The sequence below is a fragment of the Microcaecilia unicolor genome, chromosome 1, assembly GCF_901765095.1.
Source record: "Microcaecilia unicolor chromosome 1, aMicUni1.1, whole genome shotgun sequence".
Lineage (NCBI taxonomy): Eukaryota > Metazoa > Chordata > Amphibia > Gymnophiona > Siphonopidae > Microcaecilia > Microcaecilia unicolor.
Window position 1 is genome coordinate 420,414,646 of NC_044031.1, and position 21,415 is coordinate 420,436,060.

Sequence of the window (21,415 nt, forward strand, 5' to 3'; positions counted from 1 at the left end):
AGCGTATCATCGACGACGACACCCAGATCCCTTTCTTGATCCGTAACTCCTAACGCGGAACCTTGCAAGACGTAGCTATAATTCGGGTTCCTCTTACCCACATGCATCACTTTGCACTTGTCAACATTGAACATCTGCCACTTGCACGCCCATTCTCCCAGTCTCGCAAGGTCCTCCTGTAATCGTTCACATTCCTCCTGCGACTTGACGACCCTGAATAATTTTGTGTCATCGGCGAATTTAATTACCTCACTAGTTATTCCCATCTCTAGGTCATTTATAAATACATTAAAAAGCAACGGACCCAGCACAGACCCCTGCGGGACCCCACTAACTACCCTCCTCCACTGAGAATACTGGCCACGCAATCTTACTCTCTGCTTCCTATCTTTCAACCAGTTTTTAATCCATAATAATACCCTACCTCCGATTCCATGACTCTGCAATTTCTTCAGGAGTCTTTCGTGCGGCACTTTGTCAAACGCCTTCTGAAAATCCAGATATACAATATCAACCGGCTCCCCATTGTCCACATGTTTGCTTACCCCCTCAAAAAAATGCATTAGATTGGTGAGGCAAGACTTCCCTTCACTAAATCCGTGCTGACTTTGTCTCATCAGTCCATGTTTTTGTATATGCTCTGCAATTTTATTCTTAATAATAGCCTCCACCATCTTGCCCGGCACCGACGTCAGACTCACCGGTCTATAATTTCCCGGATCTCCTCTGGAACCCTTCTTAAAAATCGGAGTAACATTGGCTACCCTCCAGTCTTCCGGTACTACACTCGATTTTAGGGACAGATTGCATATTTCTAACAGTAGCTCCGCAAGTTCATTTTTTAGTTCTATTAATACTCTGGGATGAATACCATCAGGTCCCGGTGATTTACTACTCTTCAGCTTGCTGAACTGACCCATTACATCCTCCAAGGTTACAGAGAATTTGTTTAGTTTCTCCGACTCCCCCGCTTCAAATATTCTTTCCGGCACCGGTGTCCCCCCCAAATCCTCCTCGGTGAAGACCGAAGCAAAGAATTCATTTAATTTCTCCGCTACGGCTTTGTCCTCCTTGATCGCCCCTTTAACACCATTTTCGTCCAGCGGCCCAACCGACTCTTTGGCCGGTTTCCTGCTTTTAATGTATCTAAAAAATTTTTTACTATGTATTTTTGCTTCCAACGCTAATTTCTTCTCAAAGTCCTTTTTTGCCCTCCTTATCTCCGCTTTGCATTTGGCTTGGCATTCCTTATGATCTATCCTGTTACTTTCAGTTGGTTCTCTTCTCCACTTTCTGAAGGATTGTTTTTTGGCTCTAATGATTTCCTTTATCTTACTGTTTAGCCACGCCGGCTGATGTTTAGTCTTTTTTCCCTTTTTTCTAATACGTGGAATATATTTGTCCTGAACCTCCAGGATGGTGTTTTTAAACAGCATCCACGCCTGATGCAAGTTTTTTACTCTGCGAGCTGCTCCTTTCAGTCTTTTTTTCACCATTTTTCTCATTTTGTCGTAATCACCTTTTCTATAGTTAAACGCTAGCGTACTTGATTTCCTAGTTTCACTTCCTTCAATGCCAATATCAAAACCGATCATATTATGTTCACTGTTATCTTGAATAGTTTTGTATCATCTGCAAATTTGATCATCTCACTTGTCGTTCCGATTTCCATATCATTTATAAATATGTTAAATAGTACCGGTCCCAATACAGATCCCTGCGTGTAACACTAGGGGGCGCTGTGCTTATGACAACACAAAAGCCACCAGACACAATATGCGGTATATCGCTTTTATTGGTGATACATATGTGAACACATACACCAAGATACTTACAGCACCCGCAATTCAGTCAGCATCTGGGAAGACCACCAGGGAAGCACTAGCTCTTCCTTAGAGATTGCAGGGACATCACTGAACAAGGCGTCCCTTCATTCAGGCAAGCTTCTAAAGCAAGTCTGGTGCTCTCGCCTCTTTTATAGTGTGAAACAGAGGTGCCTTTCCCAGACTTGCACAAGCTGGCATCCCTTAAACAACCAGCCTGTTTCCCATAACAGAGAATAACTCTCCCAGACCTGCACAGGTTGAAGGTGCCTTTCCTATACGTGCTGGCATCCCTTAAACAACTAGCCTGTTTCCCATAACAGAGAATATCATCACATAATTACAGCCAAAACATTCCACTCATTCCATCCCCAGCTGACCTTCAATCCCATGTATTACATTCCACCCCTTGATATTCTCTGCTTATGAGGAGACAGAAGTATACATAGTATTATGGACCACCGTAGGTCGTTTCCAAATTTTACAAGTCAAAATACAATTCCAAATCACTAGCAGGATGCTAACTAATAGTACTACAAGTAAAGGATGAGTGATCCATTTTAGGAAAGCATCTGCACTAGGAGAATGTCCCAATAATGGATTCCACCAATTATGATGTAATTTACTTCGAATATTTTCTGCCACTATACGAACAGTGTGATTGTCAAATTGAGCATCTACTTGCATGACTCTTAAGGTGTGATTCACACCTTGAATATACTCATTAATAAGAGAGGATATATGCAACATGTGGGTCAACTTACTATAATTTACAGCTAAAATTGGCTCCGTATAGAAGGTATAATTGTACTGTATGAAAGCAGAATTAAATTAATCCGGATATAATACATACTTTTGTCCTTTCCACCAAAATACTGATATGCTAGTAAAACAGGAACTGACTCCTGACAGATCGGTCAGGAAGGTATTATTTGACAAAGTTGTGAAATTAGCAGTGGAAATACATAATGTCCGCGGACTAATTTCTACAAAGAACTCATAGTTGGCAGGGAAAACAGTAAATGTGCATTCCCCAAAACGTGGGGATAAGCAAGGTTCAAATTGTGGTGGCTGGAAAGGACAAATCATGCGATTTCCCTGCTCATGACACATATCCAATTTATATGTCTCATTATATACAGTTATATACTCCCCATTCATATGCGGGGCCCAAAAGGTTACAATACCAGAAACATTCACTAATACTGGAGATATATAATACTTACATACTATATGAGTATGGAAAATCTTATATGAAGATAAAACCCCTGTACAGAATCGATCAGTACAGACTGTACTCTTTGAATGTGGGAACAACCACTCATCAACCGGAATATATCCAGCGAAAAGGGTCTGCAACTGGGTATGCATCCCCAATTGTAGAGCCATCTGGACTCTGTCCCGCTGATGCAAAGCGTACAACGTCTGTAATGAACACCAAGTATAATTCAATGCTTTTGTCAAAGTAATGTCAGTATAATTTTCAAACTTAAAAGTTTGGGCTAATAAATTATTAATGTCTGCTATCGCAGGCACCATTAATTGTCCTGTTCCTGGAATGGCAGGTAACCAATTGGCTAAAATATTCAGTTCAGTATGCAAGTCCTTACCTAGATAGTGTAGTTAACTAAACAGAGTATCTGTATCTACAGTATTCAGAATTCCCAGTCCAGTTCCCGCACCCCCCAAAATAGTATCGTACCATGCTCGCCGTACCCTAGTACAGCGAGGCAAGTGTGGAAATGTAACATTGTAAGTTAATACTGTCTTTCTATACTGCATAGACATGTTTTTGCATGTAGTGGGAATGCGTGACAGTGGAGCAGGATTAGTCATATTACTAACAGCAAGCAACACATGCAAGAAGTCCATCCAGGGTGTAAAACGGTTTGCAATTGGTGTAGCATTAGTGAAAATCCATTCAGCAGTTCGATTCAAAGTAATATTTACTATAGAACTGTTACAAGTTTGGAGGAACTGCATTTTGCGTGTCCGATTCCATAGTCTCCATATCTGGTCCCGGAATCCCATAGGCTGGATGCACATAACCCAGGACGTAGCATTATGGATAGTCACATTCACAAAACTGGATGAAACAACTACAAAGCGCTGTTCAGTTTTATGAAACACAGCTTGGGAAGCAGTTACGTTCAATACCGGACATGCAGTATGACATGTAAAATTATCTTGCTGTAAGGTCGAGTTATTTTTGTTGCTCCACCAATAGTGGACACGCGAGGTCACTCCCAGCACCCGCTCGCCGGGAGTACGGGCATCGAGTTCCCAACCCAAACAGAGAAACAGTATGCCCTGAAACAAAAAGAAATGGAGAAACACATATAAATCCTATTCCCTTAAATAACAATGATCAGCAGGAACATTCGTCCAACTCTGTTGTCCTGGCTGAACTACTGTAACAGTATTGTCCTCCCCTCGGGCTATAATTTCAGCAGGTTGAGGAGGACCTGGGTGTGCAGGGTCCTGATGCCATACCTGACCACCCACACCCCTCCCAGTAGACCCAAACCCCTGTGTACCTTGCTCAGTGACTCCCACAAAATCAGAAATTTGAGTAAAAGAGGAGGAATTGACAGGAATTATCAACAATTGTGCTATCCTATCCCCAGCCTGCACCATTACATCCTCCTCAGTGTGATTCATCAGAAGGACTATGACCTGATAATCTCTGTCAATGACACCTCCCACAGGAAGTAAGCCACGAAGAGCCCAACTGGAACGGGCCACAATCTGAGCATAATGGCCAGCTGGGAGAGATAAAGCAAACCCGGCTGGAAATTTTGTCACCACTCGGGACGCACAAAGAGTGTCAAAGAGGGCTACAAGATCAAAACCAGCAGCGTCAATCGTATGACGGAGCGGTATAACAGCTTTCGGATGTAAGAGCTTAACTCCCAGGGTGACATGTGTACTGGGCAAGACTTGAAGATGGGGAGTCAACATACGCATCAATGGTGTTTCACTCTCCCCTATTGGACGATTATTGAGGATAGTAACTGCTGGGTACAAATATTTGCGCCATTGCGCAAGAGTGTGAGTAGGAGTTAATTTCCGGATCTGTGTTTTCAACAGACCGTTCATACGTTCCACAAGACCAGCAGCTTGTGGATAATAGGGAATATGGAAAACCCATTCAATGTTAAATTGGGCGCAAAAGGCAGTAACAGGATGATTTTTGAAATGAGAGCCATTATCACTTTGAATTTGCAGTGGAACGCCATAATGTCTACATATGGATTCCAAAAGAACAATAGTCTGCTGAGCTGTAGCTCTACGACAAGGGTGGACTAGCAAAAATCCGGAATAAGTATCCACGGCAACACAGACATATTGACATCCCTGCGAAATTGGTAAAGGGCCAATATAATCTAGTTGCCAAATTTGGCCAGGTAACTTACCTCGAGCAAGTGTACCTTTGACTGGGTGTGGTATAGGGCGTTTAGTCAAATGTTGACAAACAGGACAGTGAGCAATAACATTTTTTTTTTTTTATTCATTTATTTGTAATTAACAAGCATTACATCTTGTATTTAGAAACACAGAAAGGCAAAAAAATTATAGAGGAAAAAACAAAATACATTTTTATATTCTTCCTTAGACCACAAAACAATGGGGGAAGGGAGACGTGTCTAGTAAAGAAATAAAGAAATAACATAGTCTTATATAATAAGAAATAATAAAGAAAATGGCCTGGCTCATTAATCCACCATAATAAAGATTAATCCGTTGTTAAATTATTACACTCGGGATACATTGAGAACCCGCTTTTGTTCCAGGAAAGATTTTAACTGATCCGACTCAAAAAAAACATACTTTACATTAAGATACTTCACTATGCATTTACAAGGATAGGATAGCAAAAAGGAGGCTCCAATTGCCCTTGTCTCCTCTCTTAACGCTAAGAATAACTTTCTCCTATCTTGAGTAGTTTTAGTTACGTCTGGATAAATCCAGACCCTGGATCCACAGAAAAGTTTCATTGAATTTTTAAAGTACATTTTTAGTATTGCGTTAAGATCTTGTTCAAAAACTAGTGATATCAATAAAGTCTGTCGATGTGAGACTGCTGAAAAAGACTGTTCCAAAAACGCCGAAAGATCTTGTGATTCCTGGTTATTCTCTTGTGGTTTAACTTGATTGCTTATCTGCTTCAATTCTCCCTCTTTATTTTTAGGCAAAGGAACATAAAAAATTTTATTAACTGGAGGAATATGAGAGGGGGAATATTGTAGATTTTCAATCAAGGATTTACGAAACAGTTCCATCGGACTCAAGCCAATTATAACAGGAAAACTTAGTATCCTTAGATTCAAGCGCTTATTAAAAATTTCAAGTTGTTCAATCTTTCTCAAAGTCATCAATTTGTCTTTAATCAAAATATTGTTAGTCAGTTTCAGCGTCGTTATTTCTGTTTGAATCGAATCTATTTTTGAAGTAGTGTCTACTTTAAAGTTATCCATAGCTTCAGTTAAGACATCAACTTTACTTACAAGCATGGAAGTCTCTTTTACCGTGTTCGCTACAGTTTGAGTCAGTTCTTGAATAGCGGTCCAGATCAACTCCAGTGTAACCACCTGGGGAGCTTGCTGTTCCACAGTTGTTTTCTCGGTCCGCTTTGGGGTGGAGCCGCCACTTGCAGATCCACCGCCTTCGACTTCCGAAGCGGCTAGATCCGACATCCACTGCCGACTACGAGCTGTACAAGGTGGTTGATTAATATCCGGCGGGGACAAAAAGATCTCTGAGCCCAAGTGAGCCGTCGCTCCTTCGTCGGCGCTCACAGCGGGCAAACTCTCACCGGAGTTAAACGTGGGCTTTGTTGTGAAGCGATCCAGCGTCGTCTGAACCGGCGATGAGATAAGAACCAATGGCGGATGGCTCTTTACCACGGCTTTCCTCTTTGTATGAGGCATTTTTAGAAAAAAGAAACAAGTTTTTAGGTATAAGTCCAGAGAGCTCGAGCGCACACACTCAAAGCTGAGCCGCCATCTTGGACACCGCCTCCACTATCGCAATAACATTTTTAATGGTAGAAAGAGACAATGCTAACCCACGCTGCCGCGCCCAGTGATAGGTGGCTTGCTCTCCGAGATGTCCACATTTTTGATGTGCCCAGCTTGCAATACCAGTCTCTTCTTCACCCCGATGAATAGTAGAATCATCTGTTCCAGTGATGACATTCGTGTGAATGGTAGCTAAGGAATCTGCTGTCTGATTAAAAATATGATCAGAGGTTATAGGGGAAACATGTGCATCAACATGATAGACATAGGCAGAAGTAGATTGCAAAAATTCACTAATTTCTTGCCATAACTGTGAACCCCAAACCAGTTTAGTATGAATATACCAATCATTCTGTTTCCATGTAGGTAACCAGGTTGTTAATCCATTTGCCACAGCCCATGAATCAGTATATATGTATGCCTCTGGCGCATTTTGTTTAAGTACCAGATAGACTGCATATAATTCAGCATATTGACTACTCCCATCTGGGCCCGTGCTCTGCAATATCTGTTGTGTATGAGGATTGTAGGCCACACTTTTCCATGCCTGCTTACCATCAGTATACTTGGCTGTACCATCAGTAAACCAGGCATACTGACGTTGGTCAATAGTTAATTGGTCGTAAGGTACTCCCCATTTAGCAACACGATGGGTGGCACTACCACTACCACCCCCAGACACTAATACTTCCTCCCCCTCACCTACGGGAATCTGAGCAATTTGTTCATGTAATTGCGAGACCCCATTGGGACCACTTTTAGTCTGCCTATTTTGGATGTACCACTTCCACTTTATAATAGATGCCTCCTGTGCATGGCCAATTTTATGGGTATGTGGTTCACTATTAATCCAAGTTAAAATTGGAATTTCTGGTCTCAAAATTACTTCATGCCCCAAAGTTAGTTGTTCACTTTCCACAAGAGCCCAATAACAAGCCAACAATTGTTTCTCAAAGGGTATATATCGTTGAGCTGCATCGGGTAATCTACGTGTCCAAAATCCTAACGGACAACGTTTCCCATCTTGTTTCTGCCACATGCTCCAATTGGCATACTCTGCATGCACTGATACTTGTAATTCAATTGGATCATTGGCACGTATTGGCCACAGACTGACACTTTGTTGTACTACTAACTTGGCTTGGTCAAAAGCCTGTTGCTCTGTAGCACCCCACTGAAATACACATTTCTTTCGTGCTACTCTGTATAATGGCTGTAACACCTGCCCCAAGTGTGGGATATGTTTACGCCAAAATCCAAACAACCCAATACATTTCCGTGTTTGCTGTTTGGTAACCGGTACCGGAAATTCTGCTATTTTGTTTAGTGCTTTCTCAGTAATTTCCTGGTGTCCCTTATTCCAATTAATTCCCAGAAACTTCACTGTCTGGGCAGGTCCCTGGATTTTTGCTGGGTTAATTTCCCAACCCTTATTCTTCATGTGTTGTACTAGTTGTTCTAGCCCAGAGGCCACTAACTCCTCTGTATCCCCTTGGATTAGTATGTCATCAATATAGTGGGTTAACTCTAGACCTGGTGGCAACGATAGTGCATCTAGATGTTGCGCTACCACCCTATGACAAATTGTAGGACTATGCAACCATCCCTGTGGCAACCGTGTAAAAGTGTACTGCCTTCCCTGCCACGTAAATGCAAATTGCTCCCAAAATTCCTCTTTTAATGCTATTGTAAAGAAGGCATTTGCTAAATCTATCACTGCATACCATTTTCCTTTTCTATTTTGTATGTTCTCAATTAAAGTTACAATGTCGGGGACTGCAGCATGCAACGGGGGTGTAACCTTATTCAATTGACGGTAATCTACTGTCATCCGCCAGGATCCATCAGATTTCTTCACTGGCCATACTGGATTATTCCATTTGGTAGTAACTGGGACAATAACCCCTACCTCTTGTAATTCCTGTATTGTTCGCGTAATTTCTGCAATACCACCAGGAATCCGATATTGCTTTTGTGCAACTAATTGAGTGGCGGCTGGTATGGTGAGAGGCTCATCAACAATTTTTCCCACTAATACTGCGTGAATATTATAAGTGGAAATATACTTCAAACGCCGGGGAACTGCGGGAGACATTCCAAATTGCCAACTTCCCCCTTCAATAGTAAGTTTTAAACCTCTCAGAATATCCATACCAATTATATATTCTGGCACTGGCGTAATCATTACAGCATACTTTTGGAGCTGTAAATCCCCAATTTGCATAGCCAATTGTGTTTCCACTGCAGGAAGACTCTTCCCCCCTAGTCCTACAATATTACACTTTGGTCCTTTAAACTTAGAAGGGTTACCAGCTATAATCGTTGCTTCTGCTCCGGTATCTATCAAAGCTCGTACTTGTTGAAAATTTCCCAGACTCCATTGTATTACAACATCAATATAGGGACGTGGATCAATTTTTACATTGCATCCCCGTAATAGTCAATCCTCTCTAAACGGATTGGTTTCTGCTTTAGATGGGGGCAGAGTAGTAGTAGATGGAAGTGTCATTCTCTGCAGGAGAGTACGGACCTCATGATACAAATCTGAATAGTCCGGACCCTCCACAGGTGGGGCTGAAGGAAGTTTTTCTTTTCCCACTGTCCGGGTTTTCCGAACCGGTTTCATCCCTCTCTTATCCAATCCTAATTTTTTATATTGCTGCCATAACTCCCCAGTGGGAATTCCATCTATTTTCTCCCGAGCCACCCCCGCTTGTAATAGAGCGGCAAACATATCCTTACGAGATACTCGCTCTACCTCTGAACCTTGCCCCTTCGGCCCTTCCCCAATTCTCTGCCCCTCATTATTTTTCCTATTTGTCAGCTTCAGACTCCAATCCCCCAAATCTCCTAATTGCTCGATTTTATCCATAATGCCCTCCAACGGGTTATCTGTTTCATTCATCAACAGAGTCAAAATAACTTGTTTATACATTGGAGGAGACCCTTTAATTACTTTGTTTCTAATTGCCGCTGACATAGGCACTTGGGTAAGTGTATCCATCTGTCCTGTGACAATACACACTTTCATTGCCTCTTCCTTTAATCGCTGGATACAATCTTTCAAAGTATACCAAGGCTTGTCATCCCCAGGCCAATCTGATTCTAAAGGGTACTTTCTACGACACCCTGTTCCCACTAACTCAATCAGAGTAGTAGCCTCTGACCCATTCCCATCAGGCATTGCTAAACTATGTTCCCGAAATGCACTTTGAATTATAGCATCTCGAGATAAAGGTATAAATTTCAAACAGTCCTCATTGTCCATCCGTATCCCCATTGCCCCAGTATCATGCAGCCTTACACACCAAGCTATAAGGGATTCATTTGGACGCTGCTGGAATTGCTGCATGATATTGAGAATTTCTTGTTGCGTATAGTCTTCTGCTAAATCCATGCGCACTGGTGCTGCCCCACCCAACTGTGCTCGTCGCCGAATTATCGGCTTCATTTCCGGAGCAGCACTTTCCTCACCCCCTGACTCACTCTCGGGTGTGGAAGACCAGATATCCCCATCCCACGTCTCAGGATCCCATCCGTTAGGATTCTGTGTGGCAGTAGCCATCACCTTTGCAACCTTTACCTTACTCACACGCCCTCTCCTTTTCCGATACTTATACTGCGCTACTCGCACCGCTGCCCGCTCAGCAATTTGCCCTGACACTGTGACATTACCAAGTCGCTTTTCAATGTCAGAATCTCAGCCTGTGATTCCAACAGCTTCTGTTGTAATAACAGATTCTGCTGGTGCATCAGGCGATATGCCGACAACAAAATCCACCCTCTCCGACCCACTGTTCTTAACTCTTTCCCTTTAACCACAGGGGCATTTTGTAAACATTTCAACACATCCTCACACGTTCCCTCTCCTAAACATACCTCCCAATTCTCACTCAACCCCGTATCTGTCGCCCATTCTGTTGCCAATGCCTGATATGGGTATTTATCCCATCCAGGAATTGCAAACAGCTGCGGAAGCTGTGCCTGCACAGCCTCCTGATGAGATTTGCTCTTCTTCCCTTTCTTCAACATATTCACAAAACAATAAAACAATAAAACAAGTATATATTCACAAATGTAATCACCGTAACAACAATGCGATATCCTGCCGACTATGCCAAATTGTAACACTAGGGGGCGCTGTGCTTATGACAACACAAAAGCCACCAGACACAATATGCGGTATATCGCTTTTATTGGTGATACATATGTGAACACATACACCAAGATACTTACAGCACCCGCAATTCAGTCAGCATCTGGGAAGACCACCAGGGAAGCACTAGCTCTTCCTTAGAGATTGCAGGGACATCACTGAACAAGGCGTCCCTTCGTTCAGGCAAGCTTCTAAAGCAAGTCCGGTGCTCTCGCCTCTTTTATAGTGTGAAACAGAGGTGCCTTTCCCAGACTTGCACAAGCTGGCATCCCTTAAACAACCAGCCTGTTTCCCATAACAGAGAATAATTCTCCCAGACCTGCACAGGTTGAAGGTGCCTTTCCCAGAGGTGCTGCCATCCCTTAAACAACTAGCCTGTTTCCCATAACAGAGAATAACTCTCCCAGACCTGCACAGGTTGAAGGTGCCTTTCCTATACGTGCTGGCATCCCTTAAACAACTAGCCTGTTTCCCATAACAGAGAATATCATCACATAATTACAGCCAAAACATTCCACTCATTCCATCCCCAGCTGACCTTCAATCCCATGTATTACACTGCGGCACTCCATTGTTCACCCTCCTCCATTGAGAGAAATGGCCATTTAAACCTACCCTCTGTTTTTTGTCCAATTACCAATTCCTAATCCACACCAGAACTTTGCCTCCTATTCCCATGACTCTTTAATTTTCTGAGGAGTCTCTCATGAGGAACTTTATCAAAAGCTTTCTGAAAATCTAGATACACTACATCACCTGACTCACCTTTATCCACATGTTTATTCACGCCTTCAAAGAAATGAAGCAAATTGGTGAGGCAAGACTTCCCTTGGCTGAACCCATGCTGACTCTCTCCCATTAAAGCATGTTTGTCTACGTGTTCTGTAATTTTATTCTTCATAATAGTGACAGCAGCTGGCCTTATGGAATTTAAAGGGGGTTTGGACAGATTCCTGAGGGAAAAGTCCATTGAACATTATTATTATATTTTTTTTTTTTGGGGGGGGGGGGGGGTGCCGGGTTCTTGAAGCCTGGATTGGCCGCTGTCGGAGACAGGATGCTGGGCTTGATGGACCCTTGGTCTTTTCCCAGTATGGCGGTGCTTATGCTTACCCGGTGCCCCCCTGCTTGTTGGTGTAATACATGGCAACCTGATTGACTGTCTGAATCAATATGACTTGGTTGGACAGCTGGTCTCTGAAAGCCTTTAGAGCGTTCCAGATCGCTCGCAATTCCAGGAGATTGATCTGAAGATCTTTTTCCTGAAAGGACCAGACTCCTTGAGTGTGAAGCCCATCTACATGAGCTTCCCACCCCAGGAGGGATGCATCCGTCGTCAGCACTTTTTGTGGCTGAGGAATTTAGATTGGACGCCCCAAGGTCAGAATGGATCGAATTGCCCACCACTGCAGAGAATTCCGGAAGTAGGTGGACAGTTGGATTACATCCTCTAGACTCCCCGCAGCTTGATACCACTGGGAAGCTAGGGTCCATTGAGCCGATCTCATGTGTAGACATGCCATGGGAGTCACATGAACTGTGGAGGTGTCACGGTGGTGCCCAGGTTCCATGCTCTCAGTCACCTCGCCCCCTGGTGGTTAGACCTGGTGGCTGCTGTGAACCGATGACTTGGAGTTTCCCATGTTCCAGAAGATATGCTGGTCCGGTCCAGATCTTCCAGCTTTCCAGATTGTTGTGGGAGGTTTTTGGAACTAAGCAGTACCCATACCTGGTGAACTCCCTGGTAGGCTGCCTTTATACCTGGGAGGGTTTCTAGTTTGCCTTGCAACAGTGTTCCTCAGAGGTGTTCCTTTAGTGTGAGTTGTTGCAGCGCCTTTGTGCTTTTACTCTTTTGTGACTTTGACTCTGCTTGTCTACTGGACTTTTCTTCTGCCTGCCTAGACCCGGATCGTTACTGGACAATTCTTCTGCTTGCCGCCTGCCTAGACCCAGATTGTTTCTGGACTATTCGTTTGCCTGCTGTTTCCCTGGAACCCAGCGTGTTTCTAGTGTTTCCTGCTGTCTGCCTGCCTGCTGCTGTGTCCTGCAGTCCGGCCTTCCTGTCCTGTCCGGTAAGTCCTGCCGGCCGCCTGCAGCCTAGAGCTTAACTCCAGGTGAAGGGTGGCTAAGTGTAGGTGAAGCCTTGCCCCGATCTACTGTGTTCCTGTTCCGGTCTGCCTTGTCTTGTGTTTGGGTGATTCTCCTGCTGCTGCCGCTCCTCGGCAGTGGCCCAAGGGCTCACAAACCTTGTTACCTGCTGTGTAGATGTGACACCTCCAACTGGTAAGTTGTCCGGTACGGACACTTTTATTGAGGCTATGCTTTAACTGGAGCCAGTCAAAAGCCCATTCCCTACTTTTGCTGGGGAGCAGTATGGGCCTTAGTCGCACGCTGTTGACGAGAACGAGCGCGCTGGGGTTGAGCCTGGGCAGGCTGCCGAGAGGCAGGAGTGTACCTATGCCTAGAATAGGAATAGGGAGCACTCCTCCTCCCGCCAAAAAACCTCCTAGATGAGGAGACAGTAGCAGATGTCAGGTGGGAGAGAGAATCCACAGCATCATTCTGCTTCTTGATCTGATCAACTAGATCCTCTACTTTTTCACCAAAAAGATTATCTCCCCGGCAAGGAACATCCGCCATTCGCTGCTGGACAGAATGATCCAGGTCAGAGACATGCAGCCATGAGAGTCTGCGCATCACTATACCTTGAGCAGCAACTCTGCATGCTACGTCAAAAGTGTCAAAAGTACCCCTGGCCAGGAACTTTCAACACGCCTTCTGCTGCCTGACCACCTGGCGAAAAGGCTCTACCAGCTCCTTAGGGAGTGCATCAACCAAGCTCGATAGTTGCTGTATCGAGTCCCGCAAGTGCACGTTCGTGAAGAGCTGGTAAGACTGGATCTTGGCAGCAAGCATAGCGGCCTGGTACGTCTTTCTCCCAAAAGAGTCAAGAGTTCTAGCCTCTCTGCCTGGGGGCGCCGAAGCATAGTCTCTAGTACTTCTGGCTCTCTTGAGGGCGGAGTCCACCACCATGGAATTGTGGGGTAACTGAGACCTCATCAACTCAGGCAGGGCCGTGCCTAGGGTCTCTGGCGCCCTCCTGCAGACTATCAGTTGGCGCCCCCCCCCCTGCAGACTATCAGTTGGTGGCGGCGGGGCCCCCCCCCCCCCCCCCGTGAAAATGATCGCTCACCACTTGCCACACTGACAGGAATTGTCAGCAATATTCTTAGAAACAAACTGCTATACATTGCAAAATAAGATAGCAGATGTAAATTCTCAAAGTGGACATATTCCAAACACTAAAATGAAAATAAAATGATTTTTTTCTACCTTTGTTGTCTGGTGACTTTCTTTTTCTGATCATGCTGGCCCAGTATCTGATTCTGCTGCTATCTGTTCTCTTAACTCCGTTTCCTGGGCTTCCTTTCCATTTATTTCTTTCCTTTCCTCCTTTCTTCTTTATTTCTGGTCCTCAGCTTCTGCCTATTTTCTTCATCCATGTGCAGTTTTTCTGCTCTCTTCTTTTTCCCTCATTTCATCTCCTTCATCTCTCTTCCCTCCCCTCTATGTCCAGCAATTTCTCCTCTCTCCCTGAGCCCTGCCCTCCCATCCATGCTCCTCTGTCCCCTGCCCCCTCCATTCATCCCTATCCAGCAATTCCCCTTTCTCCCTGAGCCCTGCCCTGCAATCCATATTCATCCATGCCCATCTGTCCCCTGCCCCCTCCATTCATCCCTATCCAGCAATTCCCCTCTCTCCCTGAGCCCTGCCCTGCAATCCATATCCATCCATGCCCATCTGTCCCCTCCATTCATCCCTATCCAGCAATTCCCCTCTCTCCCTGAGCCCTGCCCTCCCAATCCATGCCCATCCATGCTCCTCTGTCCCCTGCCCCCTCCATTCATCCCTATCCAGCAATTCCCCTCTCTCCCTGAGCCCTGCCCTCCCAATCCATGCCCATCCATGCTCCTCTGTCACCTGCCCCCTCCATTCATCCCTATCCAGCAATTCCCCTCTCTCCCTGAGCCCTGCCCTGCAATCCATATCCATCCATGCCCATCTGTCCCCTCCATTCATCCCTATCCAGCAATTCCCCTCTCTCCCTGAGCCCTGCCCTCCCAATCCATGCCCATCCATGCTCCTCTGTCCCCTGCCCCCTCCATTCATCCCTTTCCAGCAATTCCCCTCTCTCCCTGAGCCCTGCCCTCCCATCCATACTCCTCTGTGCCCTCCATTCATCCCTAATTCCCTATCCAGCAATTCCCCTCTCTCCCTGCCCCTCCCATCCATGCTCCTCTGTCACCCTCCATTAATCCCTATCCAGCCATTCCCCTCTCTCCCTTCCATGACCCCCCCACCTCGCATCCATGCTCCTCTCTCCTCCCGCTCCCATCATGTCCCAGTTGGCCTGGCCCGCCCTCTTCTCCCCTCCCCCTTTGCATCCATGCTCGTCTCTCCCCTGCCCTCCTGCTCCCATTGTTCAACTACTGCGCGCCCTCTTCTCTCCCACCAACATCCCTTTTCTTGTTTTTTCTTTTTAAATTTACCTCTGTGGCGGTCCAGCAGTGCAGCGTCAGTGAAGGAGGCGGCGCTCGCCTCCCGATGTCTCTAGCCTTCCCTTTGCTGTGTTCCGCCTTCTTCTGACGTCATTTCCTTCCAGTAGTTGAACAATGGGAGCGGGAGGGCGAGCGAGGTGAGCATGGTGCGGCGGCGCCCCCCAGAGGGAGGCGCCCCCCTGCCATGCTTACCTCGCTTACTGTGTTGGCACGGCCCTGAACTCAGGTTCACCGTGGATCCGATACTGGGATGCAGCTTTTTTCAGGACCACGGGGCCAGACAGAGGGGCTGACCAGTTTCGCATAAGGACTTCTACTACTACTACTATTTAGCATTTCTATAGCGCTACAAGGCGTACTTCCTTCAGTACCTTATGCAAAGGAACTGTCACAGCCTCTTTAGGTGGAGAAAAATAATCCAGGACCTCAAGCATCTCAGTCCTGGGCTCATCCTCAACTTCCACAGGGAAGGGAATAGCCGTAGCCATTTCCCGGACAAAAAAGGAAAAGGACAGACTCTCCGGTGGAGATAGTCTCCTTTCTGGTGAAGAGGAAGGATCAGAGGGAATCCCAAAGGACTAATCAGAAGAGAAGTACCTGGGATCCTCTTCTGACTCACATGAACGCTCCTGCTCAGTATCGGATAGAATCTGAGTTAAGGTGTTTCGACACTGAACCTGCCTCGACACCGAGAACGATGTCCTCTATGGCGATGTCGAGAGGCCGATGCCTGGTGTGACTGCGGCAAAGCTCCCTCCACCAATGTCGAAGGGGAGTCGACCTGGGTGGCAGCCGACATGGATGCCGCAAGCGGCATCACGGTCAGGGACCTCACCGCAGGCAAAGGGCCAGACACCGCTGCAGCAGCAGCTACAGAAGGTGCAAGCACCCCTGACACTAAAGCTGACTGTCGTAGTAGTCCCTCCAGAAGTTCTGGAAACAAGGCCCGGATGCGCTCGTTGAGAGCCGCCATCGGAGAAGGCTGTGGGGTCGGTGGAACAGGTGGTGTCAGAATCTGTGGAGGCTTGGGAGCAGGTACCGGGCTGCTAGGAGACTGATGCATCGGCACCTCCTATATCGAGGGGGAGTGATCCTCTTGGCACCGACGTTTCTTGGGTGCCGACTCTCTCGACGCCCCGGAGCTCCCAGTACCGTGTGTCGAAGGAGAACGATGACGGTGCTTCTTCGCCTTCGCTCGACGCCCATTATCGAGACTCCTCGGTACTGATGAGGATGTGGAATCCTCACGTCTCCTCAGGGCTGGGTCCAATGAAGGCCGGTCCCGGGGGGGGGGGGGGGGGGGCTGCATAACAGGAGGCCTCGAGGCAGGTGGAGACCCACTCGACACCTCACTGCTCCCAATGCGAGTTGGTCTCTCAGCAGCCATTACGTTTCTTCCTGACGTCAATGCTTCTGTCAATGTCGCCGCCGACCTCGGTACCGAGCCCCAAAAAGATTTTCTCATTGGGCTTCTCGAGACGCTTGGGTCCGTTTCTTCATACGAAGTCACAGACTACAAACAGCTGGGCTATGGTCGGGCCCAAGGCACTGGATACACCAGGCGTGGGTATCGGTACCTGAGATAGTCCAGTTGCACTGTGTACTGTGCTTGAAGCTGCTGGGTGTCTTCAATGACATGGAAGGAAAAACGGCTTTGGCGAAATCAAACTACGCGATTGTGCCGTTGAAAAGAAAAAAGGGGCACAAAGAAAAGAAAGAGCCTGGCCGTGTGGCCTGAAACTCGCCGAAAAGAAAGAAAACTTATAAAAAGGGGCTAAATATAAGAAAATACGTGGTAAGAAGTTTTTTTTTTAAAAGAATGACGAAAAAAATAAAAGAAAACTAACACGAACTAGTCATCAAGACTCTGTGTCCTGGGCCAAAAACGAAGAGAAGAGCTGAAATGCTGTCTCTCCGCCATGTACAAGAAAAAACTGAGGAAGCACGCCATGCGACGGGTGGGAAGTCGTCCGCGTATGCGCGGTGTGTGCGATTCATGTGCTAGAAGACTCTAGCAAAACTTTGTTTTTATTTTGCTGGCAAAATGCCGATTCCTGGGCCGATGCACATATGTGAGAACAAGCAGTCTGCTTGTCGTCGGAGAATAAAGGCATCCACCTTAGGCAAGCTGTTCTAAATCAGATGGCAGAAGGGGATATAATTTGGACATAGCGTAAATCACCCGGTGGTTAGAATTAGGGGTCTCCTATTGAGCTGCAATAAGCTCCTGCATAGCCTAATGAATATGGAAGGATATAGGAAATCTCTTAGTACCTGATATAATAGATGGAGAAGGACCAGAGTACTGAGAAGCAGGGAAGAAATGTTTAAAGCCTCCATAGATTTTGTGATTAACAGAGGCAACTCCGCTCTCAAAAACAGCCTAGCTACAGTAGGACCATCACCTCCGTTTGCCTCTGAAATGTCCAAGTCAGGGCCATCAGTAGAACTAGGACAGTCAGAATACACAGATAAAACCTCCTCTGAATCCTCAGGAGGAACATTCTCCAAATACTGCGAAACAGAAAGCTTTTGTTTCTTAGGAAGCTGCTCCTCAAAAGCAACGTGAGGGGAAGGAGAGGCAACTTGAGCTGACTTAAAAGCTTGATGTAATAAAATAACAAATTCAGGTGAAAATGGCAGGGCAGAGACTTCTACCCCTGCAAAACCAACATCCCGGGAAATGGTAACGGGCGAGGAGCCCGCTGAAAAAATGGTTGCCGAAGCCTCATGGAGCACAGGAGCCGTTGGTGCTGAACCCACCATAACTGCCATCGGAGCACGGCTGGATGAACTCCCAGAGATGGAGTACTGATGGTTTTACTTCTGTAGACAAAAGCAGCATGTCCATAGAATTAAAGCAAAGTGTGCAGGAACCAGTAGCTGAGAGCTTACCCCTGCGGTATGCATAATACTTAATAGGCTCAAACATAGAGAATAATAAATATATTCACAGAAAACAGCCAGTCTTGTGACCGCCAATGCACTGAAGCCCCACAATCTTCCCATAGCAAAAGCACTTTAAAAAAGAACCACAGTGGCTGTTTTCTTCTCTTTTTTTTTAGATAGAGGCAGGAGAAAAAGAGAAGGGAAGACTGAGATAAAGAGGTAGAAAGTGGCTACGGGGGAGCTCGGAGAGACCTAGACCACTAGGTTTTTACCTAAGGCACAGGATATTATCAACCCCAAACTCAACTGAACCTTCAAGCAGGACAGGAGGCCACACAGACGTCACCACAGCGCACACCTGCTGGAGATAGAGAATACTGGCTTGGTTACTAAACGCAGGAGCTTATGAGGCACAACTCATTAGAGTTCTCTATCTCCACCTACTGGTGGATGGTCATAACCCATTTGTCTGGATTAATCCTTGGGACGTAATGGAAACAAGGATTCTCTGCTGCAGGTTCCCGCCAAAGTTGCTATGTTCACATTAGCCGCCATCTCAGGTCACTTCACTGGCTCCCTATCCGTTTCTGCATTCAATTCAAACTTCTCTTACTGACCTATAAGTGCATTCACTCTGCTGCTCCCCAGTACCTCTCCACTCTTGTATCTCCCTACGCCCTCCCTCGGGCACTCCGTTCTGCTGATAGATCTCTCATCTGTCCCATTCTCCTCTACTGCTAATTCCAGACTCCGTTCCTTTTACCTCGCTGCACCTCACGCCTGGAATAGACTTCCCAAGCCTGTATGTCTAGCCCCGTCTTTGGCCACCTTTAAGTCCAGGCTAAAAGCCCACCTCTTTGACACTGCTTTTGACTCCTAGGCACTACTCACTTGCCCTGTACCGTACCTCCTTAATTGACTCCTAGCCACTACTCACTTGCCCTGTACCCTACCTCTTTAATTCCCTTACCTCTTAATTGTTATGTCTGTTTACCTGTCTTATTTAGATTGTAAGCTCTTTGAGCAGGGACTGTCTTTTTTCGTATATGGTGTACATCGCTGCGCATGCCTTGTAGCGCTATAGAAGTGATAAGTAGTAGTAGGTTCAGAACAGGTGCCTTGGGAGCACCCTGGGTTTGGGTCCTGGAATTAAGGACTTGGGGCTGTGCTATGAACCCACTGAGGTTGCAAATTTAGCACTCAGTGAGCCTAGAGCCAGGATCCTGGGGAGGTCTATGATCATCGCTGGTGACTTTGGAATCTAGTTTGGTCACCTTTTCATCTCTCCTGAAGGGGACGCCTTGGTACTATTAAATTGATGATCCTACCTAAAATTAACTACTTTCTAAGTATATTTCCTATCCTTTTTTCTCCAACATTGTAAAATTCTATCGAGAAGATACTGACCATCTTTCTATGGAAGCAGAAGACCCCCTCATATAGCTTTGAAAAAATTACATGCCTCTAGAGAGAGGGGTAAACTTCCCTAACTTTTATAACTATCATTCATCCTTCATTTTGAGGCATGGTATGTTATGGTTATCTGTGATCCTTCTACTTCCTCCATGGATGTATTTTGAGCAAAGATTTTCTCACTCTATTCCTCTGCATCTATTACTATTTTTGTCAAATGGCCCTAAACTGATCATCCCATCTTATCTTCAACTGTCATTGCACTTAAAGAACTTGACCATTTATCCATTGGAATATGCCTCTTGCAGTTCCTGTTTATATATACAGGGATCTCCTATGAACTGGCTCGAATGGCAGCAAGTGGGTATATGGCAACTTCCTCACCTGTTTGATGGCCGCCGTTGGCTTACTTTTTCTGAACTTATGGAGAAATATTTTTTTAAACTCAAGACACTTTTACCAATGGATTAAATTAAAACACTGCCTTCAATCTTATTTGAAGACCAACCCAATCATTATAAGTCAATCTAACTATGTGGACCTCAGTAAACATCTTGTTTCTTCCAAAGGTTCAGCATCAATATGGCATAAAGAATTCCACAAGGCTAAATTTCTTAAACCTGGAATAGGTTTGGAAATTTGACTTTAATCAACAACTATCATCACAATGTTGTGAACCTTTTTGGACTAATATATCTAGATCTGCTTCACTGACTCAATCTATATACTTTGCTAAAATGTCCACATCTGGATTAGTCTTGTAAATCTGAAAAGGGCACTTTTTCATATTTTATATGTCTGTAAAGTAGTATCTCCTTTTTAGACCAAAGTTTGCCATACTATTTCTCAGATATTTGCCTTAACAGAGCCTCTTTCCTTTCGTTTGTTAGTTGCACGTTCTATGCTATTGTCACAAACATTGCTTGAAGATCATAGATTATTTGACTTACTTCTTATGCTTGCTGTACAAATGGTACTATTCTCTTGGAAAAATACAAGTGCTTTTGATTATAATACATGGTGGAATACTGTTTGTCTAACTGCTAAATATGAAAGGGTTTCAGCTGAAAAAGTGAATACTTTTGTTAAATATGATCAGATAAGGAAACTTTATGTCTTACCTATTATTTTCTTTCTGTGGCCTAGTGGTTAGGGTGGTGGACTTTGGTCCTGGGGAACTGAGGAACAGAGTTTGATTCCCGGCACAGGCAGCTCCTTGTGACTCTGGGCAAGTCATTTAACCCTCCATTGCCTGCCGCATTGAGCCTGCCATGAGTGGGAAAGCGCGGGGTACAAATGTAACAAAAATAAAAATAAATAAATAAATCAGAGCAGATGAATTCAGAAAATGATGGCATGTAGCAAAGCAGTCCTCAGTCCAGGCGGAATACAGACATTGCTGCCAAAAGGACCAACGCTCCAAATCCCATGTCTGACCAAGTCGCAACATCAACCCGATAGTGCCTCACAAAAGGTATGCAATGAGGACCATGTAGCAGACTGACAAATCTCTTCCAGAGTAAAAATGCAAGATTCCACCCATGAAGTGCCCTA